This window comes from Oryctolagus cuniculus, chromosome X, assembly GCF_051225735.1.
Source record: "Oryctolagus cuniculus isolate XC-2025 breed Fujian yellow rabbit chromosome X, ASM5122573v1, whole genome shotgun sequence".
NCBI classification, from domain to species: domain Eukaryota; kingdom Metazoa; phylum Chordata; class Mammalia; order Lagomorpha; family Leporidae; genus Oryctolagus; species Oryctolagus cuniculus.
Genome location: NC_142888.1, coordinates 100,532,373 through 100,553,210, shown reverse-complemented (window position 1 = coordinate 100,553,210; position 20,838 = coordinate 100,532,373). Strand labels below are relative to the sequence as shown.

Sequence of the window (20,838 nt, the reverse complement as noted above, 5' to 3'; positions counted from 1 at the left end):
AACTGTTGCCTATTTCTTTCTCAACTGTGTTGATTGCAATACCAAGCCCTGTTCCTATTTTGCTCTGCTCCATGCTTGCCTGTGAGCATCTGAACACTACTATGAAAGAACGCACGGTAATACTGTTAGTTGAACAAAGTAGCCCCTCAAAAATGTTCACACCCTAATCTCAGTTTTCTATGAACATGTAACCTTACATAGCAAAAGCGATTTTGTGGGTGTAACTAAGGTTACAGACTTTAAGATTATTTTGGGTTATACAGGTGACCTCAATCTAGCTCCATGAGCCTTTAAAAGTAGAGAAGCTTTCTCACTTGTGATGACAGAAACACAAAAATGGAAGAGGGTAGAGAAAAGCAACACAAGGACTCCTTCCCTTGCTGAATATTAAGATGGAGGAAGGGGGCACGAACAAAAGAACATAAATGGCCCAATGAATGCTGGGAAAGGCAGGAAAGTGGATTCTTTCCTAGAGCATCTGGAAAGGAAGGCAGCCCCACTGGTATCTTTGCTTTAGCAGGTAAGACTCTTAGTGGGCTTCTGGATTACAGAGCTCTAAGATTTTGGTTTTTGTTACAGCATTAGTAGAAAACTAAGCACATGCTAACCGGTCTTATTTTATGTTCAAGTTCTCCAATCTCAAACTTAAAACTGCTTGGGAGTTCTGTTATGACAGTCTTTGCACATTTTGCTTTTGTGCTTTCTAAAATGACCATTTTATTCATTTTCCTCTCTATTGAAACCTCCAACACCCTCCAACTCCACCAAAGACACATTTTTACATAGCAGCTCCCTTAAGTGGCTGTTACTAAATCTATGTAACCTGCTGTATATTTTTTCCTTCTATCAAAGGTGTGTTCCTCCATTTGTGCTCTGCTTTTGACTTTTCAAGGATGTTTCACCTGGCGTTGTTTGTTCTGCACCAATTCTCCTTTTATCTTGGAAAAGTTCTCTATCCAAACGTTTTTTTCAGTATTTCTCTTGATCTCACATTTCCCTCTCAGTAGCACTGCACTTTCTACTTTGCTTCATTATAAGATTTCTTTAAAATTTTCTTGCTGTATTCATTTCTCCAATACTAGCTCGCTCTCTTCAACTTGCCACAATCAGGCTCTTGTCTTTTACCATGCTAATGAACTTCTGTTTCCAATCTCCTGGCCAATTTTCAATCTTAACCTTAACCGACCTCTCATACACACACATATATATACACCTTTTCCCTGAAACCACTTCTTTCTTGGCTTCTAGGAGCTAATATTTTCCTCAGAACTAAGGATTGCTTTTTGCTTTGCTGACTCCTTTTCTTACCTCTGGAAATGTAGCAATGCTCCAGGACTCTCCTCACTCACCTTTCCCCTCCAAGTATATCCTCTCTATTTAAGTGACTTCAACAAGTTTTATGATTCTTAGTATTTCCTGCACACAAATAACACTGAAATTTGTGTCTCTAGCCCTGACTTCTTGAAGTTCATAATATATAATTGTTAACTTAAAAGATCACTTGGATTTCTAGGAGGAGTCTCACACTTCACACACTAAAATGTCATTTTTCAAGAGAGCTGTGGATCTGCTATGAACCATTCTTAATGACACATATTTGCAAGAATATTGGCCTGAGAGACTGAAGTCTAAAACCAAAGAGCTGATTTCATAAAAAATGCTTGACTTAGTTTCATTGATAATGTGGACTAAAGCTTTTTATGGTTATAAGGAATAGAGGTCTACTTAGGCTAATTCAAGTAAAGGTGGGATGGTTTGAGGGATAAAAGAAAGTTGCTACACAAATCCAAATAAAGAAAATGAATATAGCCAGTCCTCAATGGAACACCCTAAAATACTATCCAGAATAGACAAATCTTTCCCAAGGGTGGACTCTCTTTCATTTCTGTGCTTCTCTCTGTGAATCTGCTCCATTTTCTCTTCTGTGGCATCTCCCGCTTACTCATATTGCATATGGCTCATAATGACTGACCCACCACCAACAAAATCTACCTATTGCTTAGAGGTGGCTTTCCTATTAAAACATTAATGCAGTGATTTGCTGGTGAATGCTTAATAATTAGCTCTTTGGGAAAAGGAAAATGCCCTCATTTATGATACTTTCTGATTTTTCTGGTGTGAATATTACACCATAGCTGATTTTAAGCTACCAACATTACATCAGTGAACTTGGAACATTCCTGAAAATTTAACATTTGTTAAAGGAGCAGCAAGTGAGTAATGGGCTGGCTCTGATACAACAATACTTAATGAGCTGAGGCTTGATGGCTCTTCACTTGCATGGGATGTATACAAAGCTTTGTGCCTAATATTTTATCTGTGATTCTTATAGTTTTTTCCACCCCACCTCAATGATATAAGTTTTATACTGCACAAAGCCTGAATCTACTTTGGTAATGATCTTTTAGGATGTCCCTAAAGCTAACTTGCAGTTCTCCTCTGATGTTTTGTTTAAACTACCCAGAAAAGAATTATGATGGGCTGAGTTCACCTGTCTAAGGGCTGATTCCCTTTTTCCAGCTCATGCTGTAGGTCATTTAAAAGTATATGGCTGATCTGCCCTGGCTTGGGTGTTTGCCTCTGATCTAAATAGCTGTAGCCAAGAGGTGGAATCATGCTTTACTAAACAGGGACCATGTGTGAATCAGTTGCCCTTTGAGGAGTTTCAGTGGAGCACATTTTGCCTAGAGATGTCAAACTCCGGAGTGCTCTAGCCATCAACACAAGAGATCTCTAGCACAATAAAGTACAATCTGCCTTTTATTTAGTAGTTGAAAGTCAAAATTATTTTGTCTTGTAAATAAAACTATGAGGAGTATCTTCTAGAGAATAGTTACTTTGCTGTTTCCTGATCTAATTTAGACTCCCTTAAGAATTAAGTAAATAAATAATATAACAATCTTGGTTTTGATCAAAATTAACAAATGTCCACTTGGGGAATCCAAATGGAGACAGGGCATGAGTTAACATCTGTGTAAACTAGCTCTCATCATAACTTCTGTGACCAACTTGTGAAGGGTCCACAGAAATGAAAACAGATGGTAGTGATTAGCCTTGGAGATTCTTGTATGCCATTTCCACCGTGATGATCTCTTCTCTGAAAGTGAGCCCTTTTCATAACAACATTGCTACTTCCAACTGCCTACTATTTATCTTTTTTTTTAAACTTAATTTTATTTGAAAGACAGAGTTACAGAGAAATGTAGAGACAAAGAGAGAAGTCTTCCATCCACTGGTTCACTCCCCAATTGGCTGCAGCGTCTGGAGCTGTGGCGATCCAAAGTGAGGAGCCAGGAGTTCCTCCAGGTCTCCCATGCGGGTGCAGGGGCCCAAGGACTTGGGCCATCTTCCACTGCTTTCCCAGGCTGTGACAGAGAGCTAGATTGGAAGAGGAGCAGCCAGGACTAGAACTGGCATCCATATGGGATGCCAGCGCTTCAGGCCAGGGCATTAACCTGCTGTGCCACAGTGCTGGCCCCTGTTCAATTTGTTAATGTGATATTCCACATTTATTGACTTGCAAATGTTGAACCATCCGTGAATACAAGAGATAAATATCACTTGGTCCATGTGAATGATCATTCTGATGTGTTGTTGGATTCGATTTGCTACATTTTGTTGAGGATCTTTGCCTTTATGTTCATCAGGGAAATTGGTCTGTAGTTCTCTCTCTGTTTTATCTTTTTCAGGTTTAGGAATTACTGTGATGGTGGCCTTACAGAAGGAGTTTGGGATAGCTTGAGAATAATTGTAATTAGTTGTTCTTTAAATGTCTGGAAGAATTCAACAGTGAAGTCATCTGGTCCTTGGCTTTTCTTTTTTTTTATAGTGAAACTTTTTTTTTAGAGTTTGCATTTTACTTATTTTTTATTTAGTAAATATAAATTTCAAAAGTACAGTTTATGGATTACAATGGCTTCCCCCCCCCAAAATTTCCCTCCCACTCGCACCCCTCCCATCTCTCGCTCCCTCTCCCATTCCATTCACATCAAGATTCATTTTAAATTATCTTTATATACAGAAGATCAATTTATTATATATTAAGATTTCATCAGTTTGCACCCACACATAAACACAAAGTGTAAAATACTGTTTCAATACTAGTATTAAGCCAGTCCCAAAGGGACAAATATCATATGTTCTCCCTGATCGGCGACAACTAACTGAGCACCAAAGGGGAAACCTGTTGAAGTGAAATGGACACTATGAGAAACAGTGACTTGATCAGCTCTTGTGTTGACTGTTAATGTACAATGTAATACTTTATCCATTTTAGTATTTTCTCTTTGTTTTGTTCTAGTACTATTGGTTGAACTCTGTAATTAACACACAATTATTCTTAGGTGTTTAAATTTTAACTGAAAAGTGATCCCTGTTAAATATAAGAGTGGGAATAAGAGAGGGAGTAGATGTACAGCTTGGTACATACTCAATCGGACTTACCCCAAATGGTGGAGTTAGAATCGTGCCAGGAGATTGCAATACAATCCCATCAAGGTGGCATGTACCAATGCCATCTCACTAGTCCAAGTGATCAATTTCAGTTCACAATTGATCACACTGATAGGTCTAATAGTCAAAGGGATCACACAAACAAAACTAGTGTCTGCGAATACTAACTGATAGAATAAAAAAGGGAGAGAACTATCCATCATGGGAAGCGGGATACACAGCAGAGTCATGGAATGACAGATATCCCAAATAGCACTCTGGCCTCAGAATCAGCCCTTAAGGCATTTGGATATGGCTGAAGAGCCCATGAGAGTATTTTAGGCATGGAAAGCCAAGACACTCTGGAAAAAAAAAAGAAGACCTAAATGGAAGATCTCGTGAGTGAGATCCCAGTGGAAAGAACAGGGCCATCAAAGAAGGAGGGACCTTTCTCTGAAGGGAAGAGAGAACTTCCACTTTGACTATGACCTTGCCAGAATAAGATCGAAGTTGGCGAACTCAAAAGGCTTCCATAGCCTTGGTAACTCATGACTAGAGCCTAGGGAGATTACTGATGCCATAAACAAGAGTGTCAAATTGTTAAGTCAACAACAAGAGTCACTGTGTACTTACTTCTCATGTGGGATCTGTCCTTAATGTGTTGTCCAATGTGAAGTAATGCTGTAACTAGTACTGAAACAGTATTTCACACTTGGCTTTTCTTTGGGAAGGTCTTTATTACTGATTGAATTTCCTTCTTGATTAATGATCTGTTTAGATTTTCTGTGTCTTCATGGCTCAATTTAGGTAGGTTGAATGTGTTAGGAATCTATCCATTTCTCCTAGGTTTCCCAATTTGTTTGCATATAGCTTTTTGTAGTAATTGCTGATGATTTTTTTATTCTTATGGTATCTGTTTTTAAATTCCCTTTTTCTTTTCTAATTTTATTGATTTGGATTTTCTCCCTCTTTTTTGGTTAGTTAGGCAAAAGGTGTATCAATTTTGTTGATTGTTTCAAAAATCAGCTCTTTAAGTTTTGTATCTTTTTTTGTTTCAAAATTATTTATGTATCTCTGATCATTTCCTTTTCCTACTGATTTTGTGTTTGGTTTACTGTTGTTTTTCTAGGTTCTTGAGTTGCATTGATAGCTCATTTGTTTGGTGCCTTTCCAATTTCTTGATTTAGGCACCAATTGCTATAAACCTTCCTCTTAATACTGCTTCTGCTGTATCCCATAAGTTTTGATATGTTGTATTGTCTTCTTTCACTTCCAGGAATTATTTTATTTCTCTTTTGATTTCTTATATGACACACTGTTCATTCAGGATCATGTTGTTCAGTGTCCACGTATTTGCAAATTTTCTAGAGATTCTTGAGTTGTTTATATCCAGCTTCTTACTATTGTGGTCTGAGAAGATGCATGGTATGATTTTGATTTTTTGAATTTTCTGAGACTTGCTTTATGGCCTAGCATTTGGACATAAATGGTAAATTTATGGCCTAGAGAAAGTTGCATGCAGTGGTGAGAAGATTGTGTATTCTTCAACTGTAGGATGAAAAGTTCTGTAGGTATCTGTTAGGTCCATTTGGTCCATAGTGTCAGTTAACACGGTTTCCTTGCTGATTTTTTATCTGGTTGATCTGTTCATTGCTGAAAGTGGAGTATTGAAGTCATTCATTACTATTGTATTTGATTCTACATCTCCCTATCGAACACTTATCATTTCTTTTAAGTATCCAGGTGCCCTGTTTAAATGCATATATATTTATAGTAGTTATATCTTCCTGTTGAATTGATCCCTTAATCATTACATAGCGCCCTTGACTCTTTCAGTAGTTTTTGTGTTAAAGCCTATTTTGTCTGATATTAGGGTGGCTACATCAGCTCTTTTTTGTTTTTTGTTTTTTTTGTTAGTATGGAATATCTTTTTCTGTTCTTTCACCAAGTCAGCAGCATGTATCTTTTTAATGGGATGTGCTTATTGTAGGGAGTAAATGGATGGACTTTTTTTTTATTTAATCCTTCCAGCCAGTTTATATATTTTAACGAGAGATTTGAAGCTACTACATTCAAGATGACTATTGATTAGTAATAATTTGGCCCTGCCATTTTCCAAAAATATTCCTGTTGTTTACTTTGGATTTATTCTTCACATTTAATAGGAGATTTTCTTTTTTTAACTTTTATTTAGTAAATATAAATTTCCAAAGTACAGTTTATGGATTACAATGGCTTCCCCCCCCCCATAACTTCCCTCCCACCTTCATCCCTCCCATCTCCCGCTCCCTCTCCCATTCCATTCACATCAAGATTCATTTTCAATTATCTTTATATATAGCAGATCGATTTATTATATATTAAGTAAAGATTTCATCAGTTTGCACCCACACAGAACTTAAAGTGTAAAATACTGTTTCAGTACTAGTTACAGCATTAATTCACATTGGACAACACATTAAGGACAGAGATGCTACATGAGGAGTAAGTGCACAGTGACTCCTATTGTTGACTTAACAATTTGACACTCTTGTTTATGGCATCAGTAATCTCCCTAGGCTCTAGTCATGAGTTGCCAAGGCTATGGAAGCCTTTTGAGTTCGCCAACTTTGATCTTATCCCGACAGGGTCATAGTCAAAGTGGAAGTTCTCTCCTCCCTTCAGAGAAAGGTACCGTACCTCCTTCTTTGATGGCCCCTTCTTTCCACTGGGATCTCACTCGCAGAGATCTTTCATTTAGGTGTTTGGTGGTTTTTTTTTTAAACTTTTATTTAATGAATATAAATTTCCAAAGTACAGCTTATAGATTGCAATGGCTTCCCCCCCATAACGTCCCTCCGACCCGCAACCCTCCCCTTTCCCACTCCCTCTCCCCTTCCATTCACATCAAGATTCATTTTCGATTCTCTTTATATACAGAAGATCAGTTTAGCATACATTAAGTAAAGATTTCAACAGTTTGCTCCCACACAGAAACATAAAGTGAAAAATACTGTTTGAGTACTAGTTATAGCATTAGATCTCAATGTACAGCACACTAAGTACAGAGATCCTACATGAGGAGTAAGTGCACAGTGACTCCTGTTGTTGAATAAACAAATTGACACTCTTGTTTATGGCCTTAGTAATCACCCTAGGCTCTTGTCATGAGCTGCCAAGGCTATGGAAGCCCCCTGAGTTCACTTACTCTGATCATATTTAGACAAGGACATGGTCAAAGTGGAAGTTCTCTCCTCCCTTCAGAGAAAGGTACCTCCTTCTTTGATGACCCATTCTTTCCACTGGGATCTCACTCGCGGAGATCTCATTTAGTTTTTTTTTTTCCCCAGAGTGTCTTGGCTTTCCATGCCTGAAATGCTCTCATAGGCATTTCAGCCGGATCTGCATGCCTTAAGGGCTGATTCTGAGGCCAGAGTGCTGTTTAGGACATCTGCCATTCTATGGGTCTGCTGTGTATCTCACTTCCCATGTTGGATCGTTCTCTCCCTTTTTGATTCTATCATCTAGTATTTGCAGACACTATTCTTGTTTATGTGATCCCTTTGGTTCTTAGTCCTATCATTGTGATCAATTGTGAACAGAAATTGATCACTGGGACTAGTGAGATGGCATTGGTACATGCCACCTTGATGGGATTGAATTGGAATCCCCTGGTATGTTTCTAACTCTACCATTTGAGGTAAGTCAGCTTGAGCATGTCCCGAATTGCACATCTCTTCCCTCTCTTATTCCCACTCTTATATTTAACAGCAATCACTTTTCAGTTAAGTTTCAGCACCTAAGAAGAATCGTGTATTGATTACAGTATTCAACCAAAAGTGTTAAGTAGAACAAACAAAAAAAAATACTAAGAGGGATAACATATTAAGCTGTTCATCAACAGTCAGGGCAAGGGCTGATCAAGTCACCGTTTCTCATAGTGTTCATTGCACTTTAACAGGTTTCCTTTTTGGTGCTCAGTTAGTTGTCACCTATCAAGGAGAACAAGTGGTATTTGTCCCTTTGGGATTGGCTTATTTCACGCAACATAATGGAAGATTTTCTGCATTCACATTCTTTCGTAGTGATGAACATGTTTCTGTTTTTCTGAGTGCAGCACATCCTTAAGCATCTTCTGTAAGCCTGGATGAGTGGTGAGAAATTCTTTCAATTTCTGTTTGTTAAGGAAAGTCTTTATTTCACCTTCATACATAAATGAGAGCTTTGTGGGTACAGTATTCTGAGTTGACAGTTTTTTCTCTTAAGACTTGGAATATTGATTCTTCCAATCCATGAACATTGAATGTTTTTCTATTTTTAATATATTCTTCTATTTCATTCTTTAAAGTCTTGTGATTTCCATCATAGGGATCTATGACATGCTTGGTTAAATTTATTCTATTATATTTGATTTTTTGTAGCTATTGTGAATGGGATTGATCTTAGAAGTTCTTTCTCAGCTATGCCATTGTCTGTGTGTACAAAAGCTGTTGATTTTTGTGTATTGACTCTATATCCTGCTACTTTACTAAACTCTTCTATGAGTTCCAATAGTTTCTTAATAGAGTTTTTTGGATCCCCTATATATAAAATCATGTCATCTGCACAGAGGGATAGTTTGACTTCCTCCTTCCAAATTTGTATCCCATTGATTACTTTTTCTTGCCTAATGGCTCTGGGTAAAACTTCCAGAACTATATTGAATAGCAATAGTGAAAGTGGGCATCCTTGTCTGGTACCAGATTTCACTGGGAATGCTTCCAACTTTTCCCCATTCAATACGATGCTGACCGTGGGTTTGTCATAAATTGCCTTGATTGTGTTGAAGAATCTTCCTTCTATACTCAATTTGCTTAGAGTTTTCATCATGAAAGGGTGTTAGATTTTATCAGATGCTTTCTATGCATCTATTGAGATAATCATATGGTTTTTGTTCAGCAGTTTGTTAATATGATGAGTCACATTGATTTTGTGAATGTTGAACCATCCCTGTATACTAGGGATAAATCCCACTTGGTCTGGGTGGATGATCATTCTGATGTGTTGTTGGTTTGATTGGCTAGAATTTTGCTGAGGATTTTTGCATCTATGTTCATCAGGGAAATTGGTCTGTAATTCTTTGTATCTTTTTCAGGTTTAGGGATTAAGGTAATACTGGCTTCATAGAAAGAATTTAGGAGGATTCCCTCCCTTTCAATTGTTTTGAATAATAACCACTGCAGTTTTCTCCCTAACTGTTCCCTGAGATTGTACTCTCCCCACTTTTTTAAGTATCTTCCCATGGACTAGTGCAGTAAGTGCCCTCCCTATCTGCCACCTTGAATATTTCAAAGCCATTTACTATTAAAGCCACCCTTTAAAAGTAGTGGAGGCGGCCGGCGCCACGGCTCGATAGGCTAATCCTCTGCCTGTAGCACCGCCACACCGGCTTCTAGTACCGGTTGCAGTGTCAGATTCTGTCCCGCTTGCTCCTCTTCCAGTCCAGCTCTCTGCTGTGGCCTGGGAGTGCAGTGGAGGATGTCCCAAGTCCTTGGGCCCTGCACCCGCATGGGAGACCAGGAGAAGCACCTGGCTCCTGGCTTCAGATCAGCATGGTGCACCGGCCGCAGCAGCCATTGGGGGGTGAACCAACGGAAAAAAGGAAGACCTTTCTCTGTCTCTCTCTCTCACTGTCCACTCTGCCTGTGAAAATAAATAAATAAATAAATAAAAGTGGTGGAGGCATGTGATCCACCAAATGTGCAAATCATTACATGTGGGCATGAGAGAGATGAAAATACAAGGGCATATTATGCCTCCAAAGGAGCTTAACATCTTTTTAGAAACCCCAAAAAAAGGAGATTTCAAAATTCCTGAAAAAGAATTTAGAAGAATAATTTTAAGTATGATATGAAAACAGAAATTTCAATGAAATTAGTAAAATTATTCATGATATGAATGAGAAATTCAGCAAGAAATAGAAATATTGAAAAAATATAGAATTTTGTAAATGAAGAACTCAATAGATAAATAAAAGCATGACTGAGAGCATGAATAACAGGTTGGGTAAATATTCCAGCCACGCAAAAAAAAAGTAAAATGAGAAAAAAACAAAAATATAGGTAGCCTCCAATTTCTTTGTGATACCATTAAACTAAGAAATATTTGAATTCTGGGGATTCATGAAAGCACAGGAGAGGGAGGAGAATGTAGAATGATATTTCATGATGTAATAGCTGAAATTTTTTCCAAATCTTGGGAAAGATATGGATGTCCAGGTGCAGGAGTCCCATAGGACCTCAAATAGATATAATCAGAAAAGATATTCACTGTGACACATCATAGCTAAATGGTCAAAAGTGCAACACAAAGAGAATTTTAAAATTAGCAAGAGAAAAGCACCAAGTCACATAGAAGGGAACCCCCCTATTAGTCTAACAGAAGATTTCTCAATTGAAGCCCTATAGGCCAGGAGGAAATTGAAGGGCATTTTCTAAATTCTTAAAGAAACAAATAGCTGCCAACAAAGAATACTTCTACTCAGCAAAGTTATACTTCATAATTGAAGGAGAAAAATCTTTCCAAGATAAGCAGAAACTGAGAATTTATCACCACCAGACTGGCCTTACAAAGGATGCTTAAAGGAGTCATGCTTGCAGAAGCAATGGAAAGATAACATCATGAAAGTATGAAATCCACTAGAAATAAAAAGCACAAGAGAAACAGGAAAGGATGACATTTCATCAATTCAGTAAACAGCCTTAAAGATGAAAAACAAGAGAGGAGGAATAGCACAAATGATACTAAAAACAACAGAAGAAAGCTAACAAAATGACAGCAGTAAGTAGTTTTCAGTAATAATCTTGAAAATAAATGGACTAACTCAGGGGGCTTCCATAGCCTTGGCAGCTCAAGACAAGAGCCTAGGGTGATTACTGATGCCATAAACAAGAGTGTCAATTTGTTAAGTCAACAACAGGAGTCACTGTGCACTTACTCCTCATGTAGGATCTCTGTCCTTAGTGTGCTGTACATTGAGATCTAATGCTATAACTAGTACTCAAACAGTATTTTTCACTTTATGTTTCTGTGTGGGAGCAAACTGTTGAAATCTTTACTTAATGTATGCTAAACTGATCTTCTGTATATAAAGAGAATCGAAAATGAATCTTGATGTGAATGGAAGGGGAGAGGGAGTGGGAAAGGGGAGGGTTGCGGGTGGGAGGGACAACGTGGGCGGGAAGCCATTGTAATCTATAAGCTGTACTTTGGAAATTTATATTCATTAAATAAAAGTTAAAAAAAATAAAAAAAGAAAATGAATTAAATTTCTCCATTGAAACATATGTATTGTTGAATGGATAAAAAAACTAGCCCCAAATATATGCTGCTTATAAGAAACTAATTTTACCAGTCAAGACACAGACTGAAAGTGAAAGCATGGAAAAATTATTTCATGCAAATTGAAACAAAAAAAAACCAAGCAGGAGTAGCTATATGCATATCAGACAAAATACACTTTAAGGCAAACACTTAGAGGAGTCAAACTAAATGAGCACTACTAAGTATAAATAAAGAGAAGAGTTTGTTTTTTGAAAAGACAAACATAATGGACAGTTTTGGGCATTGGCCCTACTAGTTAAGATGCCATGTCTGAGGATGGTGTTGTGGTGCAGAAAGTTAATTCACTACCAGCAAAGCTAGCATTCCCACATCGGAGCTTCAGTTAAAATTCCAGTTGCTCTTCCTCTGATTCAGATCCATACTAATGCAATGGAGGAAGGAACAAATGCTTGGGCCTTTGGCACCCATGAGGGGGACCTAGATAGAGTTACTGGATCCTGGCTTTGTCCTGGGAAAGCCTTGGTTGTTGTTGCCATTTGGGAACTGAACCAGCAGATGTAAGATATTTCTCTGTCTCTGCTTCTCTGTCATTCTGCCTTTCAATTAAATACATTTTTTAAAATATGCTCATGTCCCATGTCTGGATCTGAACGTGAATCCAGGTTCCTGCTGTTGCAGACCTGGGAGTCAGTGGTGATGGCACAACTAATCAGGTTCCTGCTACACACATGGGAGACCTGGATTGGGTTCCTAGCTCTTAGCTCCAGCTCTAGGCCAACTTTGGCTATTTTGGGCACTTTGGTAGTAAGCCAGAATATGGGAGCCTAGCCTGCCCACATATCAAATACATTAAAATTAAAAATAAAAAAACCTGACAAGCTTTTAGCTAGACTAATCAAGAAAAAAGTTGAATGGAGACATTACAATTGATACCATAGACAATGGATCAGTTAAGACTACTATGAACAGCTATACACCAAGGAATGGGAAAATCTAGGAGAAATAGATGCATTTCTGGACACTTAAAACCTTCCAAAATTGAATGATGAATACATAGACAACTTGAAAAGACCAAAACAAGTAATGACACTGAGTAAGTGATGAAAATGTGTCTCAACAAAGAAAAGCCCAGTACCAGATGACTACACTGCTAAATTCTACCAAACATTTAAGGAAAACTAATATTGATTTTTTAAACTATTCCAAAAATTGCAAGGGAAGGAATTCTTCAAACTCATTGTGTAAGGTCAACATTATGTTACCAAAACTGGACAAGGACTCAAGAAAATAAGAGCTGCATAGACAAATGTTTCTCATCAATGCAGATGAAAAGAATCAACATATTAGCAAATCAAATCCACAGGACATCAAAAAGACCATTCACAATAGTATAGTGGGATTTATCCTAGGGATTCAATGGTGGTTCCATATGTACAAATCAATAAATATAACATATCAAATCAGTAGAATTAAGGATAAAATAATATGATCATCTTAACAGATATAAACACCATTTGATAAATTCAACAACCTATCATGAAAAAAAATTGAAAAAATTATTCATGGAAAGGTCATCCCTCAGCCCAATAAAGGCTACATGTGACAAATCTATAGCTAACATCATACTGAATGAGAAACAACTGAAAACATTTCCTTTAAATTCTGGAACCAGACAATTATTTCTACTGTTATTCAAGATAGGACTGGAAGTTTTAGCCAGAGCCATTAGGCAAGTGAAATAAATAACTGACATATAAATAAGGGAGAAGTCTAACTATCCCCGTTTGCAGATAATATGATTCTACATAAAGAAAAATGCAAAGATTCCACCAAAAGACTAAACAACTGATAAACAAATTCAGTAAAGTTGCAGGACACAAAATCAACATAACATAAGTATCATTTTTATACATCAGTAATGAACTTGCCAAAAAAGAAATCACTAAAGCAATCCCATTCACAATAGCTACCGAGAAACTACTGAGGAATAAATTTAACCAAGAAAGTGAAAGACTTCTACAATGAAAATTATGAAACACTGATGAAAGAAACTGAAGACGCACAAGAAATGGAAATATCATTTTTATGGTTTAGAAGAATTAATATTAAAATGCCCATATCACCCACAGACATATACAAATTCAATGTAATTCCATCAAAATAACAAAACTAGAAAAATTATCCTATAATTCATATGGAAGCACAAAAGACCCTAAATAACCAATGTGTTCTTTTTTTTTTTTTTTTTTTGACAGGCAGAGTGGACAGTGAGAGAGAGAGACAGAGAGAAAGGTCTTCCTTTGCTGTTGGTTCACCCTCCAATGGCCGCCGCTGTGGCTGGCGCACCACGCTGATCTGAAGGCAGGAGCCAGGTACTTCTCCTGGTCTCCCATGGGGTGCAGGGCCCAAGCACTTGGGCCATCCTCTACTGCCTTCCCGGGCCACAGCAGAGAGCTGTCCTGGAAGAGGGGCAACTGGGAAAGAATCCGGCACCCCGACCAGGACTAGAATCCGGTGTGCAGGCGCTGCAAGGCGGAGGATTAGCCTAGTGAGCTGCGGCACCGGCCCCAATGTGTTCTTACATAGAATGAATCTGGAGATCACAATAATTGATTTCAAGTCGTATTATAGAGTTATCATAACCAAACCAGCATGGTACTGGTTTGAAAATAGATCCTGAGGTTAATGGAATAGAACAGAAATCCCAGAAATGAATCTGTACATCTACAGCCAAATGATTATTCACAAAGGTGACAAAAGCATTCAATAGAGAAAGGACAGCCAGTTCAATGAATGTTACTAGGAAAATTGTATATACATAAGAAGAAGATTTAAACTTGTCCCTACTTTTCACCCTATACAAAAATCAACTCAAGAATAGAGCAAAGACCTGAATGTAAGACCTAAAACTGAAATACCCCGAAGAAAATGTACAGGAAATACTTTAAGACAGTGATTTTTTTAGATAGGACCCCAAGAGCACAGGCAACAAACAGAAAAATAGACAAATGGGATTATATCAAATTATGAAGCTTCTAACAGCAAAGGAAACAACAGAGTGAGAGAGAATCTGTATAACAGTAAAAAAAAAAAAAACTTTGCATACTACTCATTTCACAATGAACTAAAATCCAGTATAAAAAAGAACTAAAACAAGGGAAGGGGAGAGGGAGTGGGAAAGGGGAGGGTTGTGGGTGGGAGGGACGGTATGAGGGGGAAGCCATTGTAATCCATAAGTCGTACTTTGGAAAATTATATGCATTAAATAAAAGTTTAAAAAAATATATATAATCATAATGTCCATACTACCCACAGCTATTTACATAGTCAGTGTGATTCCAATGAAAATTCCAAGGAAATTCTACACAGAACCAAAAAAAATCCTAAAATTCATATGGGAAAATAAAAATCCCTAAATATCCAAAACAAAAAAAAAAAAAAAAAGAACTAAAACAACTGAACAACAACACAAAATAAATAAAAATGTGCAAATGGTCTGAATAAACATTTATTAAAAGAAGTATAAATTGACAACAAATATGTGAAAAATTCAATTTCATTAGTCATCAAGAATCAAAACCACAATGAAATATCTATTCATGCCACTTAAAATGGCTGTTACTAAAAAGACAAATAGCAAATGCTGGTGAGTATATGGAGAAAAGGTAACTCTTACACTGTTGATGGGAACATAAATTAATGCAACTCTTATGGAGAATATTATGGAGGTCCCTCAAAATGATCTACCACATGATCCAGTTATCCCACTTCTGAGTATAATATTAATGGAAATGAAATCAGCATGTTAAAGAGGTATTTGTAATATGATGTTTATTGGGGCATTTATTCACAATAGGAAGTATGCGGAATCAACCTCAGTGCCCATTGATGGGTGAATGGATAAAGAGGATACACAGTGGAACATTATTCAATCATGAAGAAGAATGAAATCCTGCCATTTGCAGCAAAATGGATGGAACTTGAGGACATTATGTTAAATGAAGTAAGCCAGAAACAGGAGGACAAATACCACATATTTTCCACCATATATGGTAAAAAAATGTAGATTAGTGATTACTAGAGGTTGGAAGGGTTAGGGATGAAAAGAAAAAGGAAGGTTGGGTAATAAACATAAGATGCAGAAGGAATTCTAGCATTCCACAAAACAGTGGAGTGACTAAGATTTATATTAACCCATTATTTTCTGAAGAACTAGAAAACAAGGGTTTAAAGACTCCAAACAAAGAAAATGAAGCAGAAATGCAATTGCTAGGATCTGTTCAATACATACTGTATAAATATCTTGAACTATCATGGTGTACCCCCAAATATGTACAGTGTTCTATGCCAATCAAAACATGTATAGAAGCCTTGTAGGCTATAAAATATATAAGGAAACATTACTAGCCCCCCTCTAGACACCTACAGATCTCTTAGCCATTTGAATCCTTCTTGAAAGACAGCACTTATAACTTTGGCATATCTACCTACCCTCTGGGATCATAGGAGGTTAGGAGGACTTTCTGGCCCTTTGTTTCTAGATGTGTCTGCTCACCAGTTTTACGAGGCTTGTTGCTTTCTTAAGATTCTTCATGGAAGTGAATGAAGCATGGGCCTCTTCTATTCCCATTGACCTCCTTCCGAGAAAGTAGTCTCAACTTTTCTCCCATACCCAGCCAATGTAACTTAATTTCATCTTGGATGTGAAAAATAGGCTCTTTCATCATATGTCCTTTCCAAATCCCTCATTTATGGAAAAACCTTTAGGCTTAATCTTTCTACTAAGTCTTTAAACTTTTGATACTCAAATCCTTTTTCTTAATCTTAGTTTTTTTGTTGTCCAAAAGTTTCTCTTAAGATAGTGGCTTTTCTAAGGGTTTAGAGGTCTAATTTCAAAGTAAGCTTTTCAAGAATGTGGCTTTTGTTTCATGTATTGGGTCCTTGCCCAAGACAGTCTCAGACTCAAGGTCTAATTTTAATAGGAAATGTTGAAGGGTAATGAAGGGTAAAAAGAGATTGAAAACCCATCTGTTAATATTTTAACATATTATGCCTCTACATTTCTGTCCCTAGTAAATCATTGCATTTGGATTCCTCAGTGTAAACCTTTTCCCCCTAGCTCCCCCTACAAATTATGCAAGGCCATTGTAAGGTTCATCTGAGCACTGTAGAGTCTTTGCCTTTTTGTTGTGGGATAATTCAGAGGCAAACTGTCAGACTAGAATCTGTGCATCCAGAATAATTAATGTGTAAAAATTCGGAATTAATAGTAGTAGTTATTAAAATAAGTCCCAAGATTGAGGGTGGGAAATTTTTAGCCCTGACCTCAAATTAGAGCTACTAGTTTAAGAATAATTGAGGTAAATTCAGGAACAATATAAGTCTGAACAGCTTTTCTCCTGCCTTTCTATACTCTCTCCCACCTCCGATCATATGTGTAACACACTCAGACATGCATGTACACACACACACACATGAAAAAGACATTTCAGGTGGAGGTAAGAATAGAGGATTTTGGAGTGGTAGGAAGAGAGTGAGGCATGAATTTCGATGTCCCTGTATTGTGTCTTTCCATCCTGTTGGGCCACATCTGAAAGGTGACAAAATATGATAGAAATCCTGATGTGAATCTTGAGGAAAATGAGATGGGAAGGATTTAATTTTTACATCCTGGATGGAGATCAGTGAGCTGGGAAGTCTGCTTGAGCAATCTAATTCCCATCTATCCAAGTTGTATGGTATGGCAGGCCTAGGTTAAAAAAAATAAAGCTCGAGATAAATCTCCAATACTGCACCATCTACCAACTCCTTTCCCTCCAGGGACACAAAAAATCACATGAAGATATCTATGTCCTCTGAACCGAGTAGTTAAATAACCAAAGAGAATGAGCTAATGCACTTCTAAGATTTCTTTACCCAGGATGAGAGGATTCCGCATACGACTGGGACAGCCTCTGCCATTGATTAGGATATATAATACCTCTCACTGGATCACCAGCCCCAGAGAGAGAAGTTGGAAACAAGTATCCATAAAACAAGCCATTTCCATTTGTTTCTGTTGGTGCATTAATGTCTTTTAATTATCCATATTTTTCTGTTTCTATGATATTTGGTAGCTACCTTCACACTGACTCCAGGCTTGGCTATGTGACAATTTGGTCAATGAAGCAATATAACGTTTGATGATAAGTAGAGGCTTGGAGTGCTTACATATTGGGGCTTGCCTTCTCTTGATTCTGTTAGTGCTCTTGATTACTCAGCGATCAGCCTATTGCATTATGGAAGACATCTTGGTCTAGTTAATCTCACATCTCAACTGACAGCCAGCCAGTCTTCAGATATGAGTGAGGTCCTTGACTGCCATCTGACTGTAGATTCATGAACGAGTCCAACTAAGTTCAGCCCAACTTGATTATCAACAGAGTTGTAAGTTTAAACTACTCTTTTGAGGTGGCTTTTTCAATAGTAAACTTTGATTTATACACCATTCAAGGGAATATCATGCAACATGTATGCTTCAGATCAGATCAGATAAATTGCATTTGCAGCAATAGGAAAGCAAGGCCAACACAGTGCTATTAACTTTATCTGGGCCAGCGCCATGGCTCACTAGGCTAATCCTCTGCCTTGCAGCGCCGTCACACCAGGTTCTAGTCCCGGACAGGGCGCCGGATTCTGTCCTGGTTGCCCCTCTTCCAGGCCAGCTCTCTGCTGTGGCCAGGGAAGTGCAGTGGGCCCAAGTGATTGGGCCCTGCACCCCATGGGAGACCAGGATAAGTACCTGGCTCCTGCCAACGGATCAGCGCGGTGCGCCGGCCGCGGCGGCCAATGGAAAAAAGACCTTTCTCTCTGTCTCTCTCTCTCTCACTGTCCACTCTGCCTGTCAAAAAAAAAAAAAAAACTTTATCTGTCCTTCTACCCCTAAACATACCTAGAGTTGATCATTGATCCTGGGGGATGAAGGAGGAAAACAGAGGGTGAAAATTATGACTGGGTACTTAACATGAATTGACTGAGGAGTTCATGAACTTACTAGGATATAACTGGCTTCAATTTTCTTCATCAGATGAAGTGGTGACTCAGCAGAATATCTTTCATTAATCAAGCATGTCTGAATCTGTGACTGGGAAAAACCATGATGGCTGTACTGGTGTTTCAGTATTAATGGCCTAGATTGCACCTGCAGTGTCTGTATGATTAAGCTAGAAACATGCATCAAATTCATGTGCACCTATGAAGGTCTGAGTCTAAATCAGTTTTTAGAAACTTCACAAGATGTAGAAAAGTGGCTGTCTTACTTTGAGTTTGAGGAACATGAAAAAATGTGGACACCTGTAATTGCTTCTCATTGTTCCTTTAGCTTTGCTACAATGGAGGGAAAAATATAAAGGAAAAAGATGAGTTTATCTCATAGGCTAAATTTATTACTATTAATATTTTATTACCTAACAGTTTAAGACTTTACTCATCTCTGTGCTAGGCTGTTTATATGCATTGTTTCATTTAATACAACGACTTATGAAGTAATATGTTATTTTCTCCATTTTACAGACGAAGAGACCAAGATTTGGGGATTAATTTACTTAAGTTTACAAAAGGAATAAAATGGCTGAAATCCAGAACTCTCTGACTCCAAAGAACTTGATTTCATTTTGGCAAAAATTGCTTTTTAAATGTATTGTAGCATTTTAAAATTTATTACTAGTAGTGATTTTCATTATAAGAGAAAACACGCCATTGAGAAGGGCTGAGACAGTATAATTAAGTGTTGAAAGACCAGTTAGAATTTTATGTCGGGACCTAGGACACTGGGCAGAGCAAAGTTAAGAGAGGCACCACTTTGTTGCTTTTAGATGGATGCTTTTCTTCCAGGGCATTCACATAGAATAAAGATTATGGCAATGAATTCTATTGAATTTGGCCTGGGGAAGAAAAAACCACGTTTTTCTCTTTAAAGCAATAGTGCTTGGCAATGAATTTTCCTGATAATAGCTTTCTTGTAAAGATAACAATGAAGATATATAATCAGAGTAAGCTCAATAGGTCTGTAGGCTGTCCTCAATCTCCAGGTAAACATTAATTCTTAGCATTTAGGAATCGGTATATTTGATAAAATGTGTTCTGAGCATGGTTTTCTGGATATTATCACTAATTTAAAAATTAAATATGTGTAAGCAGAGAAGATTCTTAGACAAAATAACTTCCTATCTATTCTAGCCATCACATTTCACAATCACCACTCCTAAGTTCCATCAGAAGGCTTCGAAGACAGAAGGTTTTTTCCTTTCCACCCGTTCTATCTAAAGATATCAGCAGTGTAGCACAAAGTCTTGGCATAGTTGGTTGATAAAATGCTTCTCTGCCATTCTTGCAGCCTGTACCGGAATTCAATATGACTGCCTTATAGCACTGAACACATTGGCCATTAGGTCTCTGGAGCTCCAACTACCAGACCTACGATTATCCTCAAATGTCTGTCAATATAGAGTCACTCAATGGACTGGCCACAATTTACCCCAGTGTTTTTCCTATGAAAGTAGAATATATGTGTTAAGAAGCATATTACCTGGTATAAGAAAATATGCTTAGATTGAATATACGGTCTGAAAGCCATAGCCATCTTAAAAGAGTTCATGTATGTGGAAGCATATAGGTAACAATTACCATTTGATTCCCTTGCTTTTCAAGTTCATTTACAAGTGAATGACTATTATGTGGCAAAAACAGTGATACATTTTTCTGTGACAAATAGACCTACTTTGGAGATTGCCAGGCAACAGTTAATCCAATTTCTAAACTTTTAAAAATTATATCTTATCCATCATTTCATGAAATGTATGCCCTTTGATTTGGTTAAATGTTGTCAGATTTTACAAAAAAATCGCTGAATATCTGTTTACAAATATATTCCATTTTCTTCTTTTAATACTAGGCAAATCTGCATGAGATACCGTACCCTTTTAGAATATAATTTCTGAAATCTGAGATTTCACTTTAATTCCAAACAACCAAGTTGTTAGGTCCTTGTTACTAAGGAAACCATTGTGTATAAATCACCAGTGAATACAACAAATGGTAGTTAGATGGTGTTTGGTGGGGGAAAGT

The 20,838-nt window shown here is 37.5% G+C and overlaps 1 long non-coding RNA gene across 3 annotated transcripts in view; it reads left to right on the top strand.

Moving 5' to 3' along the window:
* The first annotated feature begins 297 nt into the window (after positions 1-297).
* Positions 298-20,838, top strand: part of LOC149119712 (uncharacterized) — a 394,158-nt gene continuing 373,617 nt past the window's right edge. For all 3 annotated transcript variants that reach the window (XR_016227620.1, XR_016227619.1, XR_016227621.1), the window contains exon 1: positions 298-520. This is a non-coding gene — a long non-coding RNA (uncharacterized LOC149119712). The remainder of the gene's footprint in view (positions 521-20,838) is intronic.